Raw genomic sequence first — 27,772 nt, forward strand, 5'->3', positions numbered from 1 at the left:
TTCACTACCTTCTTAACAGAAACAAACATGGTGTATGAACCCTCACATTTCTTATGAGTCAACACTTCACAATGATGAGTTTGATTGGTGGATTCTGGGTCATATGCCTGTGCCCTAGCTGTACAGGATGCTGGAAAAGAGATTTTCAGACTTTACTTTAAAGAAACTTGTTACTTAGCAGTACAAAAAAACCCAAACATAAGAAATATATTTAGAGGGGCCTGAGGCTGACTCTTACTAGTGTCCCTCACATATGTTCACAGCTGTACTTTATTAAAATTAATCTCATGGATTAATGAATGATAAAGGAAGAGAGACAAATGCATATTAGTTTAGAGAGTGTTGTAGTAGCCTCCCCAAAAAGCAACATGATCTTAAAGATATTGCCTGAGATAAAAAAATAGAGGATGCTAAATAAAGGCATTTAGAAGGTTTAATTAACAAGGACTTGGACACTTACTGGACTATAGATGGAACCAGGAAGAATACAGTGTTTGTATCCCTAAACATTTGATGGTGTGTGTATAAAAGACGATAGTTACAATGAAAGTTAATTGATAATTAAGGAGGAGGAGCTAATTTGGAAAAAGAGGTATTGATTTCAGTTTTAGATTTGTTGCATTGGAGATAAAGTAGCACATGCAAATTATAAAATAAGTAAATTCAAGAAGATTGTGGAAAATTTAAAGAAAACAATTATTTTGATTAAAAGAGTTTCTAAAATAAGATCTAGTTTAAGGAGGCCAAAGAAACAGGGTGCTGTTTAGTTTTAGCTGAGTAAACAAAGGTCTTTAACTATTTGATTGTAGAGATTCATTACAATGTTATGTTGACACATTGTTCTCTAATTCTACTGTGGCAAAACCACCAGCAATCAGTTCATTGGAAAGAGTATGAGGGTTGTTAGGCATTGGGGTAGACTACCCAGGTAGACCATGGGATATCCTCTGAAGATCTCTGAATATGAGACAGAACTTCTACCTGTCTGGTTTTATTTGGAAGCCATAAAATTTGAAGCCAGAGGATGAGAGACAATGGTCTAAATGAGCTTTTAAAATCATCTACTGTATTGTAGTTATACAATTCTTTTAAAAGATTGCCCAATTTTCATGAAATTGCATGTGTAGATGAAGAAAGCCATTTCCTTCCTAATGCATAAGATCTCATGATTGCTTAGAAAACTCTACTTCAAACCACAAACTACTTCTTAATGAAAAATGATCAAAGTATTCTCCAAGGGTAAGAGATAAAATTCTAAGTTTCCTGTTAGTTTACATGTAATTCTTGTCAAATCTAATTGGTTTCTCAATCATAATGAGCCTGATACAACAACAAAGGAAACTACTCTTTCATTGACTGTTAGAGAATTGACCCCTTAAGTCCAATATCATCCTCAATTTAAATTCACCAGTGATCTGTGTAACTACATAAGATACAGTTATTGTAGTCATTATCTTTGGATAACCAAAAATAGAGAAATAAAGAAGAAAAAATATATTATTTAAAACAGCTGTTCTCTAGTAATTTGGGAATGTTTATGTCACCAATTCTAGGGAACACAGAGATGTAAATAGTTAATAGTTGATTTAAAGTTCTGTCACTGCAAAAACTATGGCAATGATATATTGCATTAAAAGTAAAAACTGACTAGATGCTTTGTGCTTCTGAAAAGAAAATAAGTAATTATGTATATGAAGGCTTCTAAGAAAAAATTCCCCAAGAGACATATGGGTTTAAAGAAGAGCGAGCTGACAGACAACTCTTCTCACAAACCTAAACTGAATAAATAAGCTCAGGAAAAGACCCATAGGAATAGAAAGCTTAATTTGTGGAGCTAATGTGTCTGTAACTCCTAAAATGGTCAGGTTAGCTTAACTGAAATGGTGAAAGCGTTCTGCTTGTTTTAACAGACTCCAAGTGTTAACAGAACGGGATTTGCTGTGTATAATCTTTGAGGGGGCTTGTAAATTCTTGGGAAGTTAGTAATTAATTGGGCTTTACTCTCCCTGGAATCAGTATCCACAGTCAAAAATGGATCTGGGGGCAAAAAGATTAGAATAAGAAAGGGTTGCTTTCCATGAAGGAGCAAACTATTTCTAAGATAATGAATTAAATTCACACGGTGACTTAACGTTGGTTTTTGCAAAATACCTGAGTGTTTGACAAAATATTACTAATTTGCCACGTTTTCCAAACCAGGAGCCCCTGGGAGTAACGCACGTGCTCAGGACAGCATCATGCCTTCTGCCGATCTCTATGAATCCATTTCATTGACGTCAACAGTAATATAGTCATTCTCTTTGTTGAGATCACTGTCAAATATTGATTGAGCACAAACTGGATGCAGGGTAGGCTGCCAGGAAGGTGCACAGCTGTGATTTCACTAAGTTGCACAGGAGCAATCACCTCCCTAACAAGACTACTGCTGCTTTTTGAAACATAGTGACTACACTATAGTACAGTACAGCAGTAGGAATGATTATACTGCTTTTCACAAGAATTGCATGTCATAAGATATTTTCACCCAGGCATATGGCTCTCAGCCCCTGGGGGAGAATCTCATGCAAAGACTGAGATTTTACTTTGGCTGAGAGTTCCTAATATTTGGATCAGTCTGGTTATGGTTCTGATTTGTGCACAGCTGTTTTCATTTCCCACTGGATGTCAGCCACGCTGGGAATCTGTTTTTAATTAGTCTGATCATTTGGTCTCTGCGGTAGATGGAATGATGCCACACATTACCCACTTCTCCCCCCGACCCTGCCCTCACCTCAGAGATATCCACATCCTAATCACTGGAACACTTGAATATATTACCTTACATGGCAAAAAGGGATTTTGCAAATTTGAAAAAACTAAGAAGTTTGAGAAGGGGAGATTATCCTGGATTACTGGGGGAAGGGGCAATGTAGTAGTTTACATCATCCTTACCAGAGGGTAAAAGGGTGGCAAGAGGGTAAAAGTCATCAAAAGGAGATAGGGATATGGAAATAGAGATTGAAGAGATAGCTTTGAGATGAAGGAAGGGGCCATGACCCAAAAATGTGGAGAGTTTCTAGAATCTGGGAAAGACAAAGAAACGAGTCCTCCCTTAGAACCTCCAGAAGGAACACAATACTGTGGACCCATTTAAACCTCTGTTCTCCAGAAAAATAAGAGAATAAATTTGCATTGCTTTAAGCCACTAAATTTGTGTTAATTTGTTACAACAGCAAGAGGAAATTAATATAGCCTTTAACAGCAGATAAAGGAGTCTTGTTTTTTTAAATTGAGATTTTGGGGATTAAAATTTACGTATAATGAAATTACAGATATTGTGCAAAATTTGAGGATTTTTGACAATTTTATACTCATATAATCACCATGCAAATCAAGATATAAATTATTTCCATTCCCCCAGAAGGTTATATCTTGTCCATTCTGATCACAAACTCACATGCCCACAACCCCACCTCCCAAGCAACTACCATCTGTACTGCCTGATATTTACCAGCTTAGATTAAGCACAACTGTCTCTGGATTTTAGATGCATGGAAAAATACAAATATACTCACTTATGTCTGATTTTTCATTCAACATAAAGTTTTGAGATTCTGGTACTCATTTTTTTTTAACATTTTTATTGCAGTATAATTGCTTTACAATGTTGTGTTAGTTTCTGCTGTATAACAAAGTGAATCACCTATACATATACATATATCCCCATATCCCCTCCCTCTTGCGTTGTTCTCCCACCCTCCCTTTCCCACCCCTCTAGGTGGTCACAAAGCACCGAGCTGATCTCCCTGTGCTATGCGGCTGCTTACCACTATTTATTTCACGTTTGGTAGTGTATATATGTTAATGCCACTCTCTCACTTCACCCCAGCTTACACTTCCCCCTCCCTGGGTCCTCAAATCCATTCTCTACATCTGTGTCTTTATTCCTGTCTGGCCCCTAGGTTCTTCAGAACCATTTTCATTTTTTTTTTAGATTCCATATATATGTGTTAGCATATGGTATTTGTTTTTCTCTTTCTGACTTACTTCACTCTGTATGACAGACTCTAGGTCCTACCACCTCACTACAAATAACTCAATTTCTTTTCTTTTTATGGCTGAGTAATATTCCATTGTATATATGTGCCACATCTCCTTTATCCATTTGTCTGTCGATGGACACTTAGGTTGCCTCCATGTCCTGGCTATTGTAAATAGAGCTGCAATGAGTATTTTGGTACATGACTATTTGTGAATTATGGTTTTCTCAGGGTATATGCCCAGTAGTGGGATTGCTGGGTCATATGGTAGTTCTATTTTCAGTTTTTTAAGGACCCTCCATACTGTTCTCCATAGTGGCTGTATCAATTTATATTCCCCCAAACAGTGCAAGAGGGTTCCCTTTTCTCCACAACCTTTCCAGCATTTATTGTTTGTAGACCTTTTGATGATGGCCATTCAGACTGGTGTGAGGTAATATCTCATTGCAGTTTTGATTTGCATTTCTCTAATGATTAGTGACGCTGAGCATCCTTTCATGTGTTTGTTGGCAATCTGTATATCTTCTTTGGAGAAATGTCTGTTTAGGTCTTCTGCTCATTTCTGGATTAGGTTGTTTGTTTTTTTGATTTTGAGCTGCATGAGCCACTTGTATATTTTGGAGATTAATCCTTTGTCAGTTGCTTCATTTGCAAATATTTTCTCCCATTCTGTGGGTTATCCTTCGTCTTGTTAATGGTTTCCTTTGCTTTGCAAAAGCTTTTAAGTTTCATTAGGTCCCATTTATTTATATTTGTTTTTATTTCCATTTCTCTAGGAGGTGGGTCAACAAGGATCTTGCTGTGATTTATGTTACAGAGTGTTCTGCCTAGGTTTTCCTCTAAGAGTTTTATAGTTTCTGGCCTTACAATTAGGTCTTTAATCCATTTTGAGTTCATTTTTGTGTATGGTGTTAGGGAGTGTCCTAATTTCATCCTGGTACATATAGTTGTCCAGTTTTCTTAGCACCACTTATTAAAGAGGCTGTCTTTTCTCCATGGTGTATTCTTGCCTCCTTTATCAAAGATAAGTTGACCATATGTGCTTGGGTTTTTCTCTGGACTTTCTATCCTGTTCCATAGATCTATATTTCTGTTTTTGTGCCAGTACCATACTGTCTTGATTACTGTAACTTTGTAGTATAGTCTGAAGTCCAGGAGCCTGATTCCTCCAGCTCCATTTGTCTTTCTCAAGATTGCTTTGGCTGTTCGGGGTCATTTGTGTTTCCATACAAATTGTGAAATATTTTGTTCTAGTTCCATGAAAAATGCCATCGGTATTTTGATAGGGATTGCACTGAATCTGTAGATTGCTTTGGGTAGTATAGTTGTTTTCACAATATTGAGTCTTCCAATCCAAGAGCATGGTATATCTCTCCTTTGTTTGTATCATCTTTAATTTTTTTCATCAGTGTCTTATAGTTTTTTGCAAACAGTCCTTTTGTCTCCTTAGGTACATTTATTCCTAGGTATTTTATTCTTTTTGTTGTAATGGTAAATGGGAGTGTTTCCTTAATTTCTCTTTCAGATTTTTCATCATTAGTGTATCGGAATGAAAGAGATTTCTGTGCATTAATTTTGTATCCTGCAACTTTACCAAATTCATTGATTAGCTCTAGTAGTTTTCTGGTGGCATTTTTAGGATTCTCTATGTATAGTATCATGTCATCAGCAAACAATGACAGTTTTACTTCTTCTTTTCCGATTTGGATTCCTTTTATTTCTTTTTCTTCTCTGATAATATTGTGGCTAAAACTTCCAAAACTATGTTGAATAATTGTGGTGAGAGTGGGCACCCTTGTCTTGTTCCTGATATTCATGGAAATGGTTTCAGTTTTTCACCATTAAGAATGATGCTGGCTGTGGGTTTGCTATATATGACCTTTACTATGTTGAGATAAGTTCCCTCTATGCATACTTTCTGAAGAGTTTTTATCATAAATCCATGTTGAATTTTGTCAAAAGCTTTCTCTGGATCTATTGAGATGATCCTATGGTTTTTATCCTTCTGTTTGTTAATATGGTGTATCACATTGATTGATTTACATATATTGAAGAATCCTTGCATTCCTGGGATAAACCCCACTGGATCATGGTGTATGATCCGTTTAATGTGCTGTTGGATTCTGTTTGCTAGTATTTTGTTGAGGAGTTTTGCATGTATGTTCATCAGTGATATTGGCCTGTAGTTTTCTTTTTTTGTGACATCTTTGGTTTTGGTACCAGGGTGATGGTGGCCTTGTAGAATGAGTTTGGGAGTGTTCCTCCCTCTGCTGTATTTTGGAAGAGTTTGAGAAGGGTAGGTGTTAGCTCTTCTATATATGTTTGATAGAATTCGCCTGTGAAGCCATCTGGTCCTCGGGTTTTGTTTGCTGGAAGATTTTTTTTTTTTAATTTATTTATTTATTTATTTTTGGCTGTGTTGGGTCTTCGTTTCTGTGAGGGCTTTCTCTAGTTGCGGCAAGCGGGGGCCACTCTTCAACGCAGTGCGCGGGCCTCTCACCATTGCAGCCCCTCTTGCTGCAGAGCACAGGCTCCAGACGCGCAGGCTCAGCAACTGTGGCTCACGGGCCTAGTTGCTCCACGGCATGTGGGATCCTCCCAGACCAGGGCTCTAACCCGTGTCCCCTGCATTGGCAGGCAGATTCTCAACCACTGCACCACCAGGGAAGCCCTGTTTGCTGGAAGATTTTTAATCACAGTTTCGATTTCAGTGTTTGTGATTGCTCTGTTTGTTTGTACTTTCTGTTTCTTCCTGGTTGAGTCTCGGAAGGTTGTGTTTTTCTAAGAATTTGTCCATTTCTTCCACGTTCTCCATTTAATTGCCATATAGTTGCTTGTAGTAATCTCTCATGATCCTTTGTATTTCTGCAGTGTCAGTTGTTACTTCTCCTTTTCCTTTTCTAAATCTGTTGATTTGAGTCTTCTCCCTTTTTGTCTTGATGAGCCCGGCTAGTGGTTTATCAGTTTTGTTTATCTTCTCAAAGAACCAGCTTTTAGTTTTATTGATCTTTGCTACTGTTTCCTTCATATCCTTTTCATTAATTTCTGATGTGATGTTTGTCATTATTTTCCTTCTGATAAATTTGGGATATTTTTGTTCTTCTTTCTCTAACTGCTTTAGGTGTAAGGTTAGGTTGTTTATTTGAGATGATTCTTGTTTCTTTTTTTGTTTTTTAATTTTTGAAATTTATGTATTTATTTATTTAATACAGCAGGTTCTTATTAGTCATCAATATACACATCAGTGTATACATGTCAGTCCCAGTCGCCCAATTCATCCCACCACCAACCTCATCACCCTGCCTCTTTCCCCACTTGGTGTCCATAGGTTTGTTCTCTACATCTGTGTCTCAATTTCTGCTTTGCAAACTGGGTCATCTGTACCATTTTTCTAGGTTCCACATATATGCGTTAATATATGATATTTGTTTTTCTCTTTCTGACTTACTTCACTCTGTATGACAGTCTCTAGACCCATCCACGTCTCAACAAATGACCCAAATTCGTTCCTTTTTATGGCTGAGTAATATTCCATTGTATATATGTACCACTTCTTCTTTATCCATTCATCTGTTGATGGGCCTTTAGGTTGCTTCCATGACCTGGCTATTGTAAATAGTGCTGCAATGAACATTGGGGTGCATGTGTCTTCCTGAATTATGGTTTTCTCTGGGTTTATGCCCCATAGTGGGATTGCTGGATCATATGTTAATTCTATTTTTAGTTTTTTAAGGCACCTCCATACTGTTCTCCAAAGTGGCTGTATCAATTTACATTCCCACCAACAGTGCAAGAGGATTCCCTTTTCTCCACACCCTCTCCAGCATTTGTTGTTTGTAGATTTCTGATGATGCGCATTCTAACTGGTGTGAGGTGACACCTCATTGTAGTTTTGATTTGCAATTCTCTAATAATTAGTGATGTTGAGCAGCTTTTCATGTGCTTCTTGGCCATCTGTATGTCTTCTTTGGAGAAATGTCTATTTAGGTCTTCTGCCCATTTTTGGATTGGGTTGTTTGTTTTTTTAATATTGAGCTGCATGAGCTGTTTATATATTTTGGAGATTAATCCTTTGTCCTTTGACTCGTTTACAAATATTATCTCCCATTTTGAGAGTTGTCTTTTTGTCTTGTTTATGGTTTCTTTTGCTGTGCAAAAGCTTTTAAGTTTCATTAGGTCCCATTTGTTTATTTTTGTTTTTATTTCCATTACTCTAGGAGATGGATCAAAAAAGATCTTGCTGTGATTTATGTCAAAGAATGTTCTTCCTATGTATTCCTCTAAGAGTTTTAGAGTGTCTGGTCTTACATTTAGGTCTCTAACCCATTTTGAGTTTATTTTTGTGTATGATGTTAGGGACTGTTCTAATTTCATTCTTTTACATGTAGCTGTCCAGTTTTCCCAGCACTACTTATTGTAGAGACTGTCTTTTCTCCATTGTATATCCCTGCCTCCTTGTCATAGATTAGTTGACCATTGGTGCGTGTGTTTATCTCTGGGCTTTCTATCTTGTTCCATTGATCTATGTTTCTGTTTTTGTGCCAGTACTATATTGTCTTGATTACTGTAGCTTTGTAGTATACTCTGAAGTCAGGGAGTCTGATTCTTCTAGCTCCTTTTTTTCCCCTCAAGACTGCTTTGGCTATTCAGGGTCTTTTGTGTCTCCATATGAATTTTAACTTTTTTTGTTCTAGTTCAGTAAAAAATGGCATTGGTAATTTGATAGGGATTGCATTGAATCTGTAGATTGCATTTGGTACTATAGTCATTTTCATAATATTGATTCTTCCAATCCAAGAGCATGGTAGATCTCTCCACCTGTTAGTATCATCTTTAATTTCTTTCATCAGTATCTGATAGTTTTCTGCATACAGGTCTTTTGTCTCCCTAGGTAGGTTTATTCCTAGGTATTTTATTCTTTTTGTTGCAGTGGTAAATGGTAGTGTTTCCTTAATTTCTCTTTCAAATTTTTCATCATTAGTGTATAGAAATGCAAGAGATTTTGTGCATTAATTTTATAGCTTGCTACTTTATCAAATTAATTGATTAGCTCTAGTAGGTTTCTGGTGGCATCTTTAGGATTCTCTATGTATAGTTTCATGTCATCTGCAAATAGTGACTGTTTTACTTCTTCTCTTCCAATTTGTATTCCTTTTATTTCTTTTACTTCTCTGATTGCTGTGGCTAGGACTTACTAAACTATGTTGAATAAAAGTGGCGAGAGTGGACATCCTTGTCTTGTTCCTGATCTTAGAGGAAATATTTTCAGGTTTTCACCATTGAGAATGATGTTTGCTGTGGGTTTGTCATATATGGCCTTTATTATGTTGAGGTAGGCTCTCACTATGCCCACTTTCTGGAGAATTTTTAACATAAATGGGTGTTGAATTTTGTCAAAAGCTTTTTCTGCATCTATTGAGATGATCACATGGTTTTTATCCTTCAATATGTTAATCTGGTGTATGACATTGATTGATTTGCATATATTGAAGAATCCTTGCATCCTTGAGATAAATCCCACTTGATCATGGTGTATGATCCTTTTAATGTGCTGTTGGTTTCTGTTTGCTAGTATTTTGTTGAGGATTTTTGCATCAATATTCATCAGTGATATTGGTCTGTAATTTTCTTTTTTTGTACTATCTTTGTCTGGTTTTTGTATCAGAGTGATGGAGACCTCATAGAACGAGTTTGGACGTTTTCTTTCCTTTGTAATTTTTTGGAAGAGTTTGAGAGGGATGGGTGTTAGCTCTTTTCTAAATGTTTGATAGAATTCACCTGTGAAGCCATCTGGTCCTGGACTTTTGTTTGTTGGAAGATTTTTAATCACAATTTCAATTTCATTACTTGTGATTGGTCTGTTCATATTTTCTGTTTCTTCCTGGTTCAGTCTTGGAAGGCTATACCTTTCTATGAATTTGTCCATTTCTTCCAGGTTGTCCATTTTATTGGCCTAGAGTTGCTCGTAGTAGTCTCTTAGGATGCTTTGTATTTCTACAGCGTCTGTTGTAACTTCTCTTTTTTCATTTCTAATTTTGTTGACTTGAGTCCTCTCCCTCTTTTTCTTGATGAGTCTGGCTAATGGTTTATCAATTTTGTTTATCTTCTCAAAGAATCAGCTTTTAGTTTTATTGATCTTTGCTATTGTTTTCTTTGTTTCTTTTTCATTGGTTTCTGATCTGATCTTTATGATTTCTTTCCTTCTGCTAACTTTGGGTTTTGTTTGTTCTTCTTTCTCTACTTCCTTCAGGTATAAGGTTAGATTGTTTATTTGAAATTTTTCTTTTTTCTTTAGGTAGGCTTGTATAGCTATAAACGTCTGTCTTAGAACTGCTTTTGCTGCATCCCATAATAGGTTTTGGAACGTGGTGTTTTCATTGTCATTTGTCTCTAGGTATTTTTTTATTTCCTCTTTGATTTCTTCAGTGATCTCTTGGTTATTTAGTAACATAATATTTAGCCTCCATGTGTTTGTGTTTTTTACATTTTTTCCCCCAGTAATTGATTTCTAATCTCATAGCATTGTGGTCAGAAAAGATTCTTGGTATGATTTCACTTTTCTTAAATTTACTGAGGCTTGATTTGTGACCCAAGATGTGATCTATCCTGGAGAATCTTCTGTGCGCAATTGAGAAGAAAGTATAATCTGCTGTTTTTGGATGGAATGTCCTATAAATATCATCTAAATCTATCTGGTCTATTGTGTCATTTAAAGCTTCTCTTTCCTTATTTATTTTCATTTTGGATGATCTGTCCATTGGCCTATGTGTTCTGCCTATGTTTTCCTCTAAAGTTTTATAGTTTCTGGCCTTATATTTAGGTCTTTAATCCATTTTGAGTTTATTTTTGTCTTTGCACTTATTTTAATTGGAGTCTTCTAAATGTACTCCATCTGCAGGTTGATCTCTTTCATCAGCTTTGAAAATTCTCTACCAGTGTTTTGCCTCTGTCCCATTCCCTCCTCCTTTTCTAGGATTTCAATTATACTTCTGTCAGAACATCGTATTGTGCCACGTGTCTAAGAACCTGTGTTCACTTTGTACATTTAATTATTTCTTTTCTCTGATATGGTTTGAAATTTCTATTGACTTACACCAAGTTTACTCATCCTTTCTTCTGCTGTGTACAATCTTCTGTTAAGCAATTGAATAAATTGCTCATTTCTGATATTACTTATTTCACATATAGAATTTTTTAGTCTTCTCTCTTTAATTTCCTATGTGTTTTCATATATCAATTTCTTTTAATGTCTGTCATTTATCTTGAGGACTTTTATGTCTCTGGCATACCACGTTGTTGCTAATCCTGTTTGCTTGCCAACATGAGCTCACATTTTCCAAATCAGTTGGAGAAAAAGGTAAAGAAAAAAATGTGCATGCGTTTTTGGAGGAGAATGAACCCTGGATCAAGGAATGTTACAAGTGTACCTCTGAGATCACTTGTGTCTTTCTGACAAGCCTATATCCAGAACTGCCGCAACCATCAATAAAATTTTGTGGAGACATGAAAAACTGTGTTCTGTACATGCTTTAGTCATGACTGAAGTTGTAAAACTGAAGTCTCCAGCTTTCTGTTTTTGTAAGTCTCTGTGTGTGAACATAGCGTCACTTCCGCTCTCTGTAAAGGAAGTTAGAATGTAACAAATCTGCCTATAACTAGAGCCTTCTTTCTCTCAATTTTTGAACATCAATTTGCCATAAAGATCTGTCATTTCTGCAAATGACAGGCATGTCTATTGAAACAGATCTATCAGCAAAGGGTAGAAATACAGGACACACTTCTAGTGACTTACATTGAATGTCAATGAACAAATATTAGTAGCTAGTGATAGAAATACTCTTTTACTGTGGCAGATCCTAGTAGTGACCTACTAAATGTCCATTATCCTCTTTTACTTGTTAACAGTACTGCAATTTTGTAATGAGTAGCAACATGTCCAAGTTACAGGTTATATTTTTTAAGAATCCCTTATAGCTAAGGAGAGCTACCTGATATAAATAAAACTCATGCGCCCAAAGTATATCTCTGGACTTTTAAAAAGGTATACCTTTTGGATTCTTCTGCTCTGCACCTTTTTCTTTTCCAAATTTTGGCATTACCCTTCTACCATGTTGTTTCTTCCATTTGTTAGCAAAAGGAAAAGATCTTTGTTATGGTTGGAGTAGCCATCTTGAGATCATAGCTGAAGGGCTAATCACAGTAATCTCAGCCTTTATATCCTTGAGGTGATTAATACAGGAAATCCTTAATTCCCATTTTCTCATTTAAGAAGAAAAATAAACCCTTCGTTACTAAGAGTTGAACACCAGTGTTAATTAATATATTCGCCTAGAGATACTTATAATCTTACAAACATATTAGAACCAAAGTCACAGAAAAAAGACTAATAATAAGTGAAAGAACTCATGCTGAGTTTAAATTGAGTGGAGTTGATATTAATTATTACAGAGATTAATAGAGTTCTAGTCATGGAGGGAAAACTCATACAGAAATAAAATTGGAGCTAAGCATTGAACTTTAAAAAAAAGTGAAATATATAAGTGGGGAAAAAATAATGGTGACATTCGGTACTAGAAAACAACATAAGCAAGAGTATGAAAAAAGCCACTATGTTTTTATTACACTTCACTGTAATATTTCCTGTTGAATATTTATTTTTCCTTAGTACTCGAGGACAGGCAATATGTTATATTCATCTTTGCTTCCTGAGTTCTAGTAATGTGCCTGAAAAGTAGATTGTAATAAATTTTTGTTGAATGAATGATGAATATATATATTTAAAGCAGAGGTAGAAGAGAAAAATGGAGAAGCAACTTGGTAAATAAGTTTGGAGATTTCCAACTTTAGATGGTTTTCATCTAAAGGTAAGAATATTTTTTGAGCTGGAACTTGAAAAAATTGCAGTTGTATTTTGGGAAAATAAATCACCACTGGTTTAATAATACATCAAATTGAAGAAAATTGATCCCCAGTTACAAAGTATATGTAGTATACCAAGACTGATATTAATGAAATAAAGGATAATGATTTAGGATAATGAAATAATGAATATAAACAATGAGGCACATGGAGAATTAATAATGAATGATCAGCAAGACAGTAAGTTCAGATATGGAGAGAAAGAAAAGATGTTTCTCAATATTAAAGTTGGGGAAACTAGGTGAATAATAGCATCCTCTCCATAAGTGCATAAGTTTGGCTCAACCTGAAAGACATTTGACTTTGTATTTACTGAGTTTGAGGGGTTGGAGACAGGGATATTTAAGTAGAAGTCATTAGCAGCTGTTGAGATGTGAAAGTGAGGCTTTGAGAGAGGTAAACTTGAGACATAGTTCTGAGCTGAAGATGTTTAAGCTACTAATGAATTATCAGAAAAGAACTGATCAAAAATAGAGCTTTAGGGTCTGGTCCTACCACAGGTATGATCTCTCTAATGAGATGTTAGTAACAGAAAGGCCATTGAGAGTGACCAAGAAGGAACCAATTTAAGACTAAAAGGGGAATCACAATGAAGAGTTTCAAGTGGAAAAAGGTGATCAACATAACAAATGCCTTCCCAAGATCAAAGAAAATTAGGAGTTGTTCAAAGAACCCTGGATTCAATACTACAAGAGAATTTTGTATCACTGAAGAAAGAAATTTCAGTAATGGTATGGGAGAAGAAGTCAGACTTCACTGTGTTAAAGAGTGACTGGTACATGAGGAAATGGAAGCAGGGCACATAGGTTACTCTTTGATGATTGGGATGGTGAAAAAAGAGAATAATATGAAATGGTACCTTGAAGGCATGTTCCCATAAAGAACTGTGAAGGGTTGAAAATTTGCAAGCTAAAAAGTTATCCTGTCACAGTTTCATAAATGCTGGAATAAGGCACAGACTATTGGGTCAGAGAAAAATTACTTTTTACTCACAGCAATAGCTGTATTAGCAGAGCACAATCTTTTGCACGAGTTCCCAAGTCCCACTTCTCACAGCCAGTTGAGAAATGTTTGCACATACAATGGGTTTAATTATAGAGGAAGAACCCTGAGCTTAGGGAGCCCATTTATAATGGGTCATAAGCTTGTTTGACCTTTGTCATGAAAGGAGACATTATTATTATACTGCACAGTAAAGAAATTTCTCTTTGTTCTAGAGGGAGACACTATCTCTTTACCACAGCTATTTGCTATACAGACATCCTTGAAAAGATAGTCCAAAATAAAGTCAATCAATGCCTGGCTTGCAAAACATGCAGAAAAGTGAGAGATCCATGGAGGATTGTCTCCCTATAATTAGACGGAAAGTAAAACTTTAACATGTGAAAAACTTTAGAATATTTGTAGCAGAAAGACAAAATCTCTAGTGAAAACATTTATTAATAAAGGAGAAATGAAATATGTGAGGAAATGAATCAGGGTATGGTCAAACAGATAGTCAACTAGTATTGCCAGAAATGGGTAGATTTGGAGACATTTTACTTTGAATAGGAAAGAGATTTTGCAGAGCCATGTCAATATTTATAGAAAATTAGGAGCTGAAGCAATTTTATGTGAGTGAGTAGATGTGGAAGAAGATAAAGGTTTCAATGAGCATATATTACATCCAAAGTTATTTAATGATCTATGAAACAAACAAAAATTAGATTAGTGGACATCATGTGAACTCAAGAGCAGGAAATCCTATTTATATTGTTGTTAAATTTAAGCATAAGGATGTGTGTTACTTTCTTGAGTCTCTCAGATAGGTTTGTGCGTAAACATACATTTCATCAGTAGTTTCAGTACAACTTGGAACCGAGATCTATGTGACTAAATGCATTTAGCTACTGAGCCACAAAGAATAGAAGAAAGATATTTGAACATTAATCACATAATTCAACCTCAGGGAGGTCACAAAATTTTACTGCTAACATCTTTATATTTTGCCAGTCATTTATCTTTAGGTTTATTTACAGGAATAAAGGTAGAATTGGTTTAAGTCAAGCTGCCCCATCCTGGGCATTCGCCCAGTAGTTAAATAACTGTGTGTTCTCTCAGACGGAGGCATCTTTACTTCATATATTACCTACTTTGTTTTATTTACAAATTCAAGCAGAGGGGAATCATTTGGAAACAACTTAATCATGTTATTTACCAAGCAGTTAAGTTAAACTTCCAAACTAATTTTTGTCACATTCAATTATGAAGTGAACTTTAACAATTGTGTTCTCCTCACCAGGGTGTTAGTAAGAGATCATTAATGTCTCATTTTCATTTGTCCTTGGCACTTTAACCAGTCAGTGTATCCACAGACCATGGGGTAGGAAACCTATAAAAGCCTTAAAAATCTTCTGCAGACAACAGCTCTTACATCTATTATTTTCCATGTAGGTTCTGTGTATTCTCAGATGCTGCAGCCTGTCTCCCTGCCCTAAGCTGTCCTATTATAGTCTCAGGACAACAGATTCTGACACCAATACTTCCTTTCAACCACACCTCCTCCATTCCCACACCTTCTCTCATCGTTCTGCAATTCAAGATCACTCTGCCTTTTCACTGAAAATTTCCCAGGATAACTTCCCTACTGCTTGTTCACTGCACCCCCAGTTTTTTTCCATGCCCTACATAAGTTTAGATACACATTCTGAAACCTCTAAGTTTCTGAAATCCTAGGGTAAGTGATCATACATGTCTTGCATATTTATGATTTAATATTGTAGCACAGTTTCAAAAGCTTTACATTTATTCAGTAATTATTTGAAGGCTCTGTTGCTCTTGCTGCAATGTCTCAAAAATACATTTGCCTTTACAGCACATTTCTCATAGTTCATAAATTCCAAACTTCACGTATTTCATTGTTTAGTCCTATGCATATTTCTGTATTTCTATGAAGATAGCTCTGTCTCTGTCTCTTTCTCTCCTTTGCTGATGGTTTACCATTGAGCTGCCACCATCCATATCATCTACTTTGAAGATTCCACACTCTCTTGCCTACTGTTCTTCAATCCCTTCCTATGTGTTGTATTCCTGACTAAATTTATTCAGGATAAGAATAACTACTAATTTTCCCCTGAAATATGCACTGAAATTGGAAGAAAAAGCCTAGCTTCCAGGCAAACAAAAACCTCTGAAATGGCACAAGCTCTCTTTCTTTGTGCGACTCATTTGTTTTCAAGCTTTTTTTTACATTCTACAGCAACCAGACCCAACTTGACTTCAAAGACACTGGACAATCGCTCCGTGGATTTACTAAACATATGCCTTGATCGAGGAGTGATACCATAACAACAACAACAAAAAAATTAGCAACCAATATGGCACAGGTACTAGCTAATCCAGAAAACCTGCAACTAAAGCCTAGAGCAGAGTCCTGCGGGCTACCTGCTGTGACAACCACTAATTCTTCAGTTGCAGTTTTGTTTGAAACGGGGAACAGAAGGACCTGTTGTCCCCCTGCTGTCAGAAGAAGGACTGGCTGCTGCCAGGAGTGGTTATTTAAAAACCTGATCAGAGGTCTTTCACTATAGTAACTACTAAGGCCAGACAAATGAGTTCTGGCTAAGTATTAGCCTTGCCTTTAACCGGTTGCTGCTTATTTCCTCCCGTAAAAAAATTCAAATAACACTTTCAGTATTGTCTAAACTGCCCTAATGGGAAAATTCACTTGGACCTCATGTTAATATTTAAATATGGGAGTCATATCCCTGCCCCTCTAAATCAGAATCTCCAGGGGAGGGGTCTAGCCAGTTAAATCTTCCATAATCATAGAAGGTGACACTTCTCATTAGAGAATTTCAGGCAACAGTGGCTCACTCTATGTGATTCTCACCACAACTGGATAACCTGGGCAGTGCAAACCTTATGAGGGCTATTTGTGGAAGAGAAAGGGAACCGCATCAAGGTTTCATAACTTGCTCAATATTAGGAAACAGGACTTCTTTTTCTCATTTCAATAGTCTCAGGATAATTGGATTGGATTTTTTTCCTGCACTAAGAAGTTTAAAAAAATGGTGGCATCTCTCTTCAAATTTTATCTTTCTATGCTTGTTTTTTCTCCATGTCAATTTTTAGAAGATTACTTATTCATAAATCACTTAGTATTACTTGCTTCTTAAAATCAAACACAAAATGTTAGCCTCATTCACAAAATATTAGGAGCACAATATTTTTAACATAGAATGTTGTCCTAACAGAAGTTTCTTTTGTCAGTGAAAACTAATACAAAATAGAGGGAGTTTAATTCCCCTAAAGTGTGTGGTAATTTAAAAGTAAAATGGACACAACACTGGAAAATAATAGCTGTTCAACCATCTCTCTTGGCATCACCTGTTTCTGCTACATAAGACTGCTTTTTTTCTGGTCTGCCTTTTGGAAATAATTATGGAGAATTTTTTAGCCTCTTTGTAAATAATTTGTTTTTTGATTCTCTGAGGTTAAAATATATGGTTTCCTACCATTAGAAGGCCAGTCTGTATTAAATATATATAAAGGATAATAGACAACATTAACTGACAAAGAATGAATGATTAAAAATGGGCAAAATATGCAATCTGAAGGTAGTGGCATGTCACTCGTTGAAAAATATGAAGGTGGTGACATGTCACTCATTTGTAAGCCATCTGCCTGGAGAATTCAATCCAAATGGCTTTGCCAATAAAAAAAAAAAATTTCCAGGCCCATCAATAATCAACTGGAAGACAGGTATTACATTAGACTGAGGTGAATTTCAGATGGAAAGTGTGCTTGTTTTAGTATTGACTAGAATTTCTATGTAGAACTGGGTATATCAATGTGACTGCCAAGCTTATGTTCCAGGAAATTGGAAATCCAGCATGAGATAGATCACTTTGTCTCAGTAAGGGGATTTAGAATTGGGCCAAATAATATTAGGTTGCTCCTGAGGATCTCATTCTTGGCTTAGACCTAAGAGGCATTTGAGTGACTAAACAGAATGGGCAATTTGCTGAATGTTTTAGAGATTGTTTAGAGATATATGTATAAACAGTCATGATACTAGAACAATTGAGACTTTTTAATTGTTTGTTTTCTGTGGATATTCAAAACAGGTTTTCTCAAAGTGAGTTCTTTGAACCACATGCCAGAATTACCGGACTTATAATAAAGGCATATTTCTGAGCCCCTCTGAACAAAGTTGACTAACAGGTATCTCTGTATTCATTAATAAGCCTTCTAGATGCTTCTTATGCACAGCAAGGTTTTTTGCTCCACTGCACTAACCTTACTGAATCAGATGCTGTTCTATAGAATCATGTCCTAAAAATTTATAGACAGGATTCAGTGCTTCTTCAAACATGCAACTTTATCATGTGATTTAAAGAGTACTAGAATTTCTCCACATAAAACAAGACTACTATAAATCTACCAAAAAACCTAAAGCTTCATTTTGCAAGATTTATTTCTTCAGATTAAATCAAGCCATCTTTATACATCTTCTACTAAGCTTTCTGTTAAGGGTAAATCAATATCAATAATAGTGATAAAAATAATTTCAACCCCTTCGTTAAAATCTTTTGTCTCCCCATAAGTAACAGAGCAAGGCGTCAAGAGACAGATGACAAAACAGTTATATATTTCTACCCATATTATACTTGCATTTTATCTTTTGTTGTAATCTGCTATGTTTACATGTAATATCATACCTAGTGGCTAATAAATTCTTAAAGGGCAGGGACTCCTTCATCTTTCTATCTCTGGGGGTTGCAGCGTTTGTTATAATGCTTGACACATGATGATTTATTGTCTGAATAATAATGCTATTATAAAGAAATTAAGGAAAAAGCATGAGCTAATATTTGGCAAAGCTTGAACTACTAGGATACTAAGGTGGTCTACCTCAGAGAAGAAACCAAACCAAGGAAATCCAAGATAGGATGAAAATGGGAGAAAAAAAAAGGAGGAGGGGATGCATTTAAATTTCTTTTTAACTTTGTCAGAAGTTAATACTTCATTCAAAAATATGTTTTCCCTCTGAGCCTCATTATTTTAAATAAATACATACAATGTGTATATATCTAAATATACATATATGTGTTTGATATTGATAACTGAAAGATTTCCCTCTATATTAAATTTAATTTAGTGATTTCTTTGTCCAGTGATGTATTTTTAAAGCATGCATATATTTTTTTAAACAAAATTATGGCAGTTATGCAATAGTCATTCAACATTGATTAGGAATTGACTAGGAAGAGGAATCATAAAATGAGTTGTAGTCTAAGATCAACTACCTGCTTATAAGTGTCTATAAGGTGAACAATTTTGTTAGCTATAAGATGACCATGAGTACTAGTTACCTAACTTAACTCACAGACTTATTGTGAAGTTGAAAAGAAGCAATGTACACAAAAACATTTTGTAAAAGTTAATGTATATATATGTGTTTTAATCAATATTATATATTAAAATTATAGCCTTAAGTCTTCCTTTGGGTTCTTAAAAATGTCCTTGAGTAGCATCAGAATTTGACACTCAGGTTTTTTATCCAGCTATTTACTAGGTTCTGCCTTCTGAGCAGTCACACTAGTGGCCAGAATAAGTGACATAAGATGTAAACAATTACAGGGATCAGACATTGGACTTTATAGTTTTTTGTGAAGCATAGCTATTCACAGTTATTTGCAATAGGCTTTGTCCCAATCCTGTTATGAAACCTCTGGAAAAACTACCGATTCCTTTTTATATTAAGTTAAAATTATTTAATTTGTGAGTAGGAGGAAGAGAGCAAGATTTGAATTCTACAGAATTCAAACATTTTCATAAAGTCCTAAAATTCTGATTCTGGTAACAGAAGCATATTCTTTCTCTGCTCTGGTTGATATTGTAAGACCATGACTGCTTTTACTAAAATTTTTACATACTCATTGATCATGGTGGTAGGCTGAAAATCATTATAGGATGCCCATGATCTAATACCCAGAACCTGTTAATATGTTATCTTACCTTGCAAAAGAGACTTTGCAGAGCTGATGAATTTAAAATCTTGAGGTGGAAAGATAGCTGGATTATCCAGGTAGGACCAATGTAATTACAAAGTCCTTGAAGAAGAAGGTAGGATCGTCAGGATTAGAGGAAGAGACCACACATAAACAAAGCTTGTTTTTGTGAGTTTGGTTTTTTTCTTTTTTTGGATTCCACATGTAAGTCATATAACTTGTATTTCACTGTCTAATTATCTTACTTAACATAATTCCTTCAAGGTCCATCATGTTGTTGTAAATAGAAGGATTTCCTTCTTTCTCATGGCTGAATTATATTTCACTGTGTGTGTGTGTGTGTGTGTGTGTGTGTGTGTGTGTGTATCACATCTTTTTTTATCACTTCATTTGTAGATAAGCACTTAGGTTGTTTTCATAACTTGGCTATTATGAATAATGTTGCAGTGAACATGGATGTGTAGATTTCTTTTTGAAATACTGATTTTAATTCCTTCAGATATATACCCAGGAGTGGGAATGCTGCTAATGCTATTGTGGTAATTATATTGCAATACATAAGTATATTAAACCAACACATACACCTTAAACTTACACAATGGTAGATGTCAATTATATCTCAAACAAACAAACAAACAAACAAAAAAGCAGAGGTTGGAAAGATCTGACTGCTTACTGGGAGGCGACAAGCCAAGGAATTTGAGCAGCCTCTAGAAGTTCAACAAGGCAAGGAAGTGGATTCACCCCTAGAGACTTCAGAAAAAAATGTAGTCTGGTTAACACCTTGATTTTAGGACTACTGTCTTCCAGAACTGTAAGATAATGAATTTGGTTTGCTTTAAGCCAAGAAATTTGTGATAATTTGTTACAGCAATAATAGGAAGCTAATGTAGTCATCAAATACAATCATAATCATAATTTCTATTAAAGTGCCTAAAAGTAAAGAAATGATGATTAAGATTTTAGTCTATGGAGCCAGAATGCCTGCATTTAAATCCCTTTCCACAACTTACTAAATGAGTTAGCTTGGCAAGTGTTTGTCTGCCTGTACAGTGGGGATAACAAGGGTACCTTACATGGTTTTTGAGAAGATTAAATGAGTTAATAAATTTAAAGCTATTAGAACACTGTGTGACACATGGTAAGTTTTCATAAGATCTAAACCATCATTTTATTACTGTCATTACTGAAGTTATGATTATCATTTGTTTATTCTTTAAATAAAAATATCAGAGTTTTCACTCTATAGGTGTCATTTGATGAGGAAGATATCAAAAATATTTTATCAAACCTCTGCTTTCAGGAAACTTATGATCAAGAGGGAGAGATAGAGTATATACGTAAATTACTGCAGTGCAAGATGGAAAATTGTGGATGTCACAGATGTTTTACTTCCTTCCCACCATCCTGCTTCTGAGCCTAGCAAATATGATGAATGGTGTATTATGTCTCTGCCCTTGACTGTGGAAGTATCTCAATTGTAGTACACTTTTTGAGCCAATTAGGTAGGTAAAATTTCTTTTAATTAGAAAAATAAATAATTAATTTGGGGTAGAAATAAGAGGTATTGACTCGGCTATGTGTTGAATTGCTGTCCACATATTATTGCCACTAGATGATAAGTTATAACCTCTAATTATCACATAGTTCATCCACTGCTGCAAAATTGTCAGATGGAAATCAACTCAGTTTTAGTGCTTGGTTAAAAACAAAAACAAAACAACCAACAACAATAATAAAAACTATGTTTTATACCTAGTGGTAAACCACCTCTTCTGGTAATAGCTCTCTTATTTTTTTAGAATTATAAAATGACAGCTCAGGACTGTAGATAAAGCCTCAGGTAGAAATAAGAAAATAATAACAATTTCTGAATCCATGCAGCAATTTTCCTCTAAAATTAACCTTCACAATCCCATGATGGATTGAACAAGTGCCATTTTCAGATGTCATCTATAAGAGGAAGAGCACTCAAAGATGTAAGACCCATCAGCCCAAAATCAAAAGAATAAACATCATCACCATCACAAAAACATACTTAGCAAATGTTTTTGTTGTTGTTTTTGGTTTGATTTGTTTCGCATGCTGGGTTGTACTTCCTGTGGTACCGAAAAATTCCTTCCTGTTTCAAAACAGGACTCAATTTGTGTACATGTGATCGAACAGCTAATTATAGACACCTTCACCTGAACAAGATACTAAAATATAGGCATGCCAGCCACTCTCATGTTGATCTTCATTACCCACCGCTGTACAGTTTAGGAAGGTCACATATACAGTATAGTTACATGGATTATCCTAGTATTTGGTCTATTTCTCTGGAGACATAGCATGAGTTAATCTATGTTTAAAACAATTTTGTTTGAAGTTAGGGAAGAGCATGAATTAGAAATAACAAAATGAGCCAAAGTATTAAGATCACCATATAGAAGGGAAAGACCTAAGGGAATTCTAGAAATTTTAACTTGTGTCTTTAGCTATGTAAAGTTCAGAGAAAAATGTTCACATAAATTTTTATACTTATTTTTCCTAGAAGCACTCTCAACTTTTAAATGTACATATGTTGCTACATCTATTTAAAAAATAAAATTATGTCACTACAATGCATAGTCTTTGAGAATATTTGACCTTGTATCATAGGCCCAGTTAAATAGCATTTGAATAATTCAGACCACAAACTATTTAAAGAAGTCAATATTAGCAAAAAAAAAAAAAAAAGCTACAGTCTCATAGGAACATAATTTGTGAGCAATTTACCTATTTTAAGGAACTTGTATTTTAACCTTCATTGAACTTCAAGATCTTGGTAATGTTTTGTCAGGCAACATTAAATTTATCCTTATAATGTATTCTATTTTTGTTTTTCTTTGGATAAATGCTGGAAAATGAAGACTTTGGCCAAAAAGTAGAACATTCTTCATGAGGAGTCATATGGCACAAAGCTACATACCAAATCTAGGCTGAATAGGGTGGGTTTCCCCCAGAGTCAGGTATTTTGATATGGATTTGGGGAGCAAATTTTGACAATTGAATGATATACTTTGACAAATGATAGATAACACATTGCTTCTCAATGTTACAGCATTTTCAAGTCAAAACAATACAGACATGTGCCAGGATCTTGCGGTATTGGTGTTCTTTAGTTGCAAATCACAGAAACTAGCTGTAGCTTATCTAAACCAAGAGAAGAATTTTAAAAAGATTTTTGAAAAATATGCAATTTGTGGTAAGATGGGAGATCTAGGCTTGAAATTGGACAGGAAGTTCTAGATGGCAATGGCATAGGTCTTCTGGCAGGTGACATGTAGTCTGAGAGCCTCTTCTAGAATGAAATGCAATTAAGTGTGTTTGCATTTTTTTGTGGTAGCATGCTCAAGTTTCTGATTCTGATTGACCTTGGTTGGATCAGGAGTTGAGCATTTCCAAGGGCAGAACAGTGCACATAAGAGCCCCACCATACTGCACAGAACAGGAAGAAGAAATTTTGTTGTAATTAAAAAGGAGGAATGACTGCCAAATAAACCACCACCCCCCACCAAATCAAACTGTATGCTATAGATTTATTCTCATATTTTTACAGTTTAAAAAATTTTACAGTTAAGAATTAGGAAACTCAAATATTTCTTCAAAGTCTCATCAAGGACAGTAGCAGGAAATGGACTGACTAGTTGAGGCAGGGGTAGGGGTGAGGGTAAAGGATCATTTTTAATGAATAAATTTGACTGGAAAGATATAATTTTAAAGAGTTCTCTTCAGGCTGGATTGATAATTAATTCCAAATCTTTTTTATCAAACAAGAAGCTTGAAATAAATCAAGTCTCCTATATTATACCCCAGACACCTGCCATCCTCAGTTGTGATAGATGCAGACTAAATTGTTTGAATTTTTATTTAAATGCAGTTTAATACAGAATTTAAATTATACAAAACAGAAAAATTGCTCTAATTGCATAATGCATTATCTTAGTGAATAAATAATATATAATCTACTGAATGTATAAATGACACTGACAGAACTTAAATAAATTTATTTGTGTTACTCTCATCCATCAGTAATTTTATGATCATTTACAGTCTGACTCTTCATGAAATGAAATTATTTTAAACTTTTCATATGTTGACAAACAGAAAGCTTTTTAATTCCCCATTTACAAAAATGACATCTGCTCTATTTCCATTTTACTTTTTCAAAATGAGTTTGCTTTAGTATTTTATTTCTGATTTTGTCAAATAGCTTTCCCAAAGATGGTGAAAATCCAATCCCTGTAGAGCGGAAATTACAGAAATGTAGACATAACACTTTACATATGGTAGTTATGTGATTAACATTTTATATTAAGGTATTTTAGACATTTATTTCCCTTTCTCTGTTTTTTAACCCAAGCAAATGCAGGAAAAGTTTAAACAATAAAAATCAAGCCATTTAGCAAGTAGGATATTGATTTTCTTATTTTAAGTGACAGTAATCATATAGTATTAATAATATAAATCAGTCTTCAGGTCTGATCATCTAAATGCAATCTATAGCTCTTTCTATTCAGTGACAACGACAACAAAAAGTAAAACTCTGATCATAACCATGCTGCTGTTGTCACCTGATCAACTCATTTTCTTCTTCTTCACGTTATCTTCCCTCTCCCTACTGACATGCACCATGTCCACTCATACACACAGGTATACACGTGTGTACACACATACACACACACTGGAGTGTGGGGTTTAATGCTGTGGATTCTGATGTCAGTCTTACCTGGGTTTATAGTCAGATCTATCATTTACTAAGTAGGCAAATTCAGCTAAGTTACTTAACTTCTCTGAGCCTCTATATCTTCATTTGAAAAACAAAGATAGGCACAATGGATATTCTCAATAAGTGTAAAGTGCTCTTGTTGCAATTATTGCTATTGTAGGTATAGTGCTTTTAGGAGAAGCAGTAGTTGTGATATTAGTAAGTGTTCATGGTTTATCCTCTGTATTCAAAAAGTTTATTCACAGTCATAATCAGATAGTAATACCTTATTAGAAGATCATTCTTGGAACATAGCACATATAATCAAGGACAATTATGAAGCCTAGTATGAATCATGACTCTGACAAATCCTGAGACAATTCTGCCATTAGAGATACATATTTCTTTTTTCATTTTAATCTTCTCTTTCTTACTCAGTTATTACAGAAATCAGAATATGGGAAGAGACTCAGCAGTGCTGAGTAATGATGAATTTTAACAAATAGGGTTGGATGACTCAGAGTCCAAAACACATTTTGTTATATTATTACAATATATTATTTTCATTCATCTGTACATGATACCACTATAATTAATTTGGTTCAAAAATGAATTTTATTAATGTTTTAATCAATAGGATCCCAGAAAGATACAATGCTATATTAATAAGTCATATTGTTTTAAACTGTGATCCTGCTTCCAACATCTCTCGATTTCTTTGCTAAAATGCCTGATGTCTGACTACATGTCTGACATCATAAGAATCAGCTTTTAAATAATGGATGTCAATCTCTTTTACATCTGGCTTGAAGAATATTCCCTGCAGAAGATGAGACTTCTCAAAGCACATCTGAGCTAAAGATACAAAAAATTTTTCTCTGTTCTAATTTCACTCCTTCATGTCTAGGCTTCAGGCTATAGCATTAGAAATCTCACTCTTCTTGACAAACATGAAAAGTAATCTTGAGCAAGATTAGTATAGAGGAGCAAACACTTAACTAGAAATCAGGAAGTCTGGTCTAGCCCTGAATCTATCTTGGTAACCTTGGCAAATATAACTTAGTCTTTCTGTAAAGTGAAAAAGTTTAGTTCGACTATTCTAAGCATCACTCCAGTGTTAATGTCCGTGGGGAGGAAATATACATCACCATGTGTTCTTTTAATCTAATTGATGGTTTTCATAAGACAAACTTACATACATAGACACCATATACATGCCACACATACTCATAGACATGCACACTTTTCCAATACCTCTACCACTATTTCTCTTCTTTATCCAAATATGGAAAGCCAATATTCTAAATACTCTTGTTAAACAAAAAAGCAATCTAAAAGGATTTGTCAGAATCAGGAGGATTCTGTGCAGATGTATTTCCCTGGGGAAATATATGCCAATGATAAAATTCTAGATCTGACTTTTGCGTGTGATAAAATGCTTATTTGTTTTTTGCTAGTTAAACAAAAATAGAGCAGAAGTCATTTATCACCCAATAAAGTATTTGCTGAGAACTTTTCATTTTAAGTGAAATGCCCCCTCCCCATTTAAGACACTAGCCTTCCTAAACCCACATCTAGTTTTATTATTGATTTTTATCTTCTTTGCCCTCAAGAAATAACAAGAAACATGTTCAATTCTAGCCTGGGGGAAAATAGAAGAAAGAAAGTAACACCAGAGATCTATCCTACTCTTGTGAAAAAATTGACTTGATAACCTAATTGGCCTTTTGTATGACTGATAGTTAAAACACCTTGTGCTAGGTGGAAACCAAATTGAGCACCACAGTAGACAAAGAAGCAACAGCCAAGTCAAAAGGTAAAGTAGATATGCTTGTCTGAGTCTGAATTTGCCAAACTCTTTTATTTTATCTCTATGGCAATGTGTAATTCCATCTCTAAGAAGATAGAGGGAGTTAGAAGAGCCAACAGAAGGGGAAATGAAGTAAATTCTTACTGATCTTCAAAAGAAATTAATAACCTGCTGGTCTGCGTCTTGGTTTCTTTACAGTGAGATGTCTGTTACATGAGTGGAAACATTTCTGGGTTATTTTACCAAGCTACATTTTCATATTATTCAGAAACCCAGGATTGTGCTAACAACTCAATAATGGCTTATACTCTTCAACAGATGCATTAGAGAATCACAAGAAGTAGCAACTATGCTGCGTTCTTACTGGTACAAAATGATGCAACACCAGGAGAAATTCTTCCTGACCCATCAAATCAAATCAGGGTCATAGATTTCTTATATGCACTTTGTAGAAACAAGAAAGCTGATCAAGTATGAATTTAAATAAATGTTCATTAAATGATTCCAGCTCTCCCAACTACAATAGTAAGAGGAGTGGAATTGGAGAATTATCTTGACATACCTGCCCTTTCTTTTTTCAGCCACCTCTTAACTTTTCTTCCAAATTCATAGCAGAAATATACTGAACAGTACATGCTGGATCATAAGTAGCCACCCTGACAAGCATGGCTAAAGGATGTCTACTTGCATGTGTATTAGCTGAAATCCCAGATATTGTATTGAAAATGTCAAATCTGTACCCAAAAGTATAGCAGCAGACTTTTATTCTACTTGTGGATTTTATGGAAAGGGTTTGAACCTGAGTTCCCTTTATTTTTTAATTCTCCTAGGTGCCAAGGACTAGGAGAAGGTTGAGTATGCTATGTCGTTATTTCAAATCTATAAAAATTAATAATAATATCTAATATTATTTATGTGCTTATTGCTCTAAATTTACACACACACACACACACACACACACATATACACACACACTGCTATTTAAACTGGAGAAGGCTTTGGTGTCTTAATTAGAATTCCATTAATTACAGTCTTATTTCTTCAGATTACCACACTGTTATAACTCATACATTCAAGTTTCTATTGAGATTGAAAGTTCAGATTAATTAATATTTTGTTGAAAAGAACAGAATTGTTATAAACCACCAGGAGCTGAAAGAGATTATTAAACAAAGCAAACAACCAACAACAAAACAAGCAAATAAACAAGGATAAAACAGCCTACCTTTCCTGTAGTAGATGAAAATCAATAGGCATAGAAATGGGAAGGTCCAAGCACGCAGGTTTAGATAGGTACTGT

This window comes from Balaenoptera physalus (assembly GCF_965194825.1).
Source record: "Balaenoptera physalus genome assembly, chromosome: 4".
Lineage (NCBI taxonomy): Eukaryota > Metazoa > Chordata > Mammalia > Artiodactyla > Balaenopteridae > Balaenoptera > Balaenoptera physalus.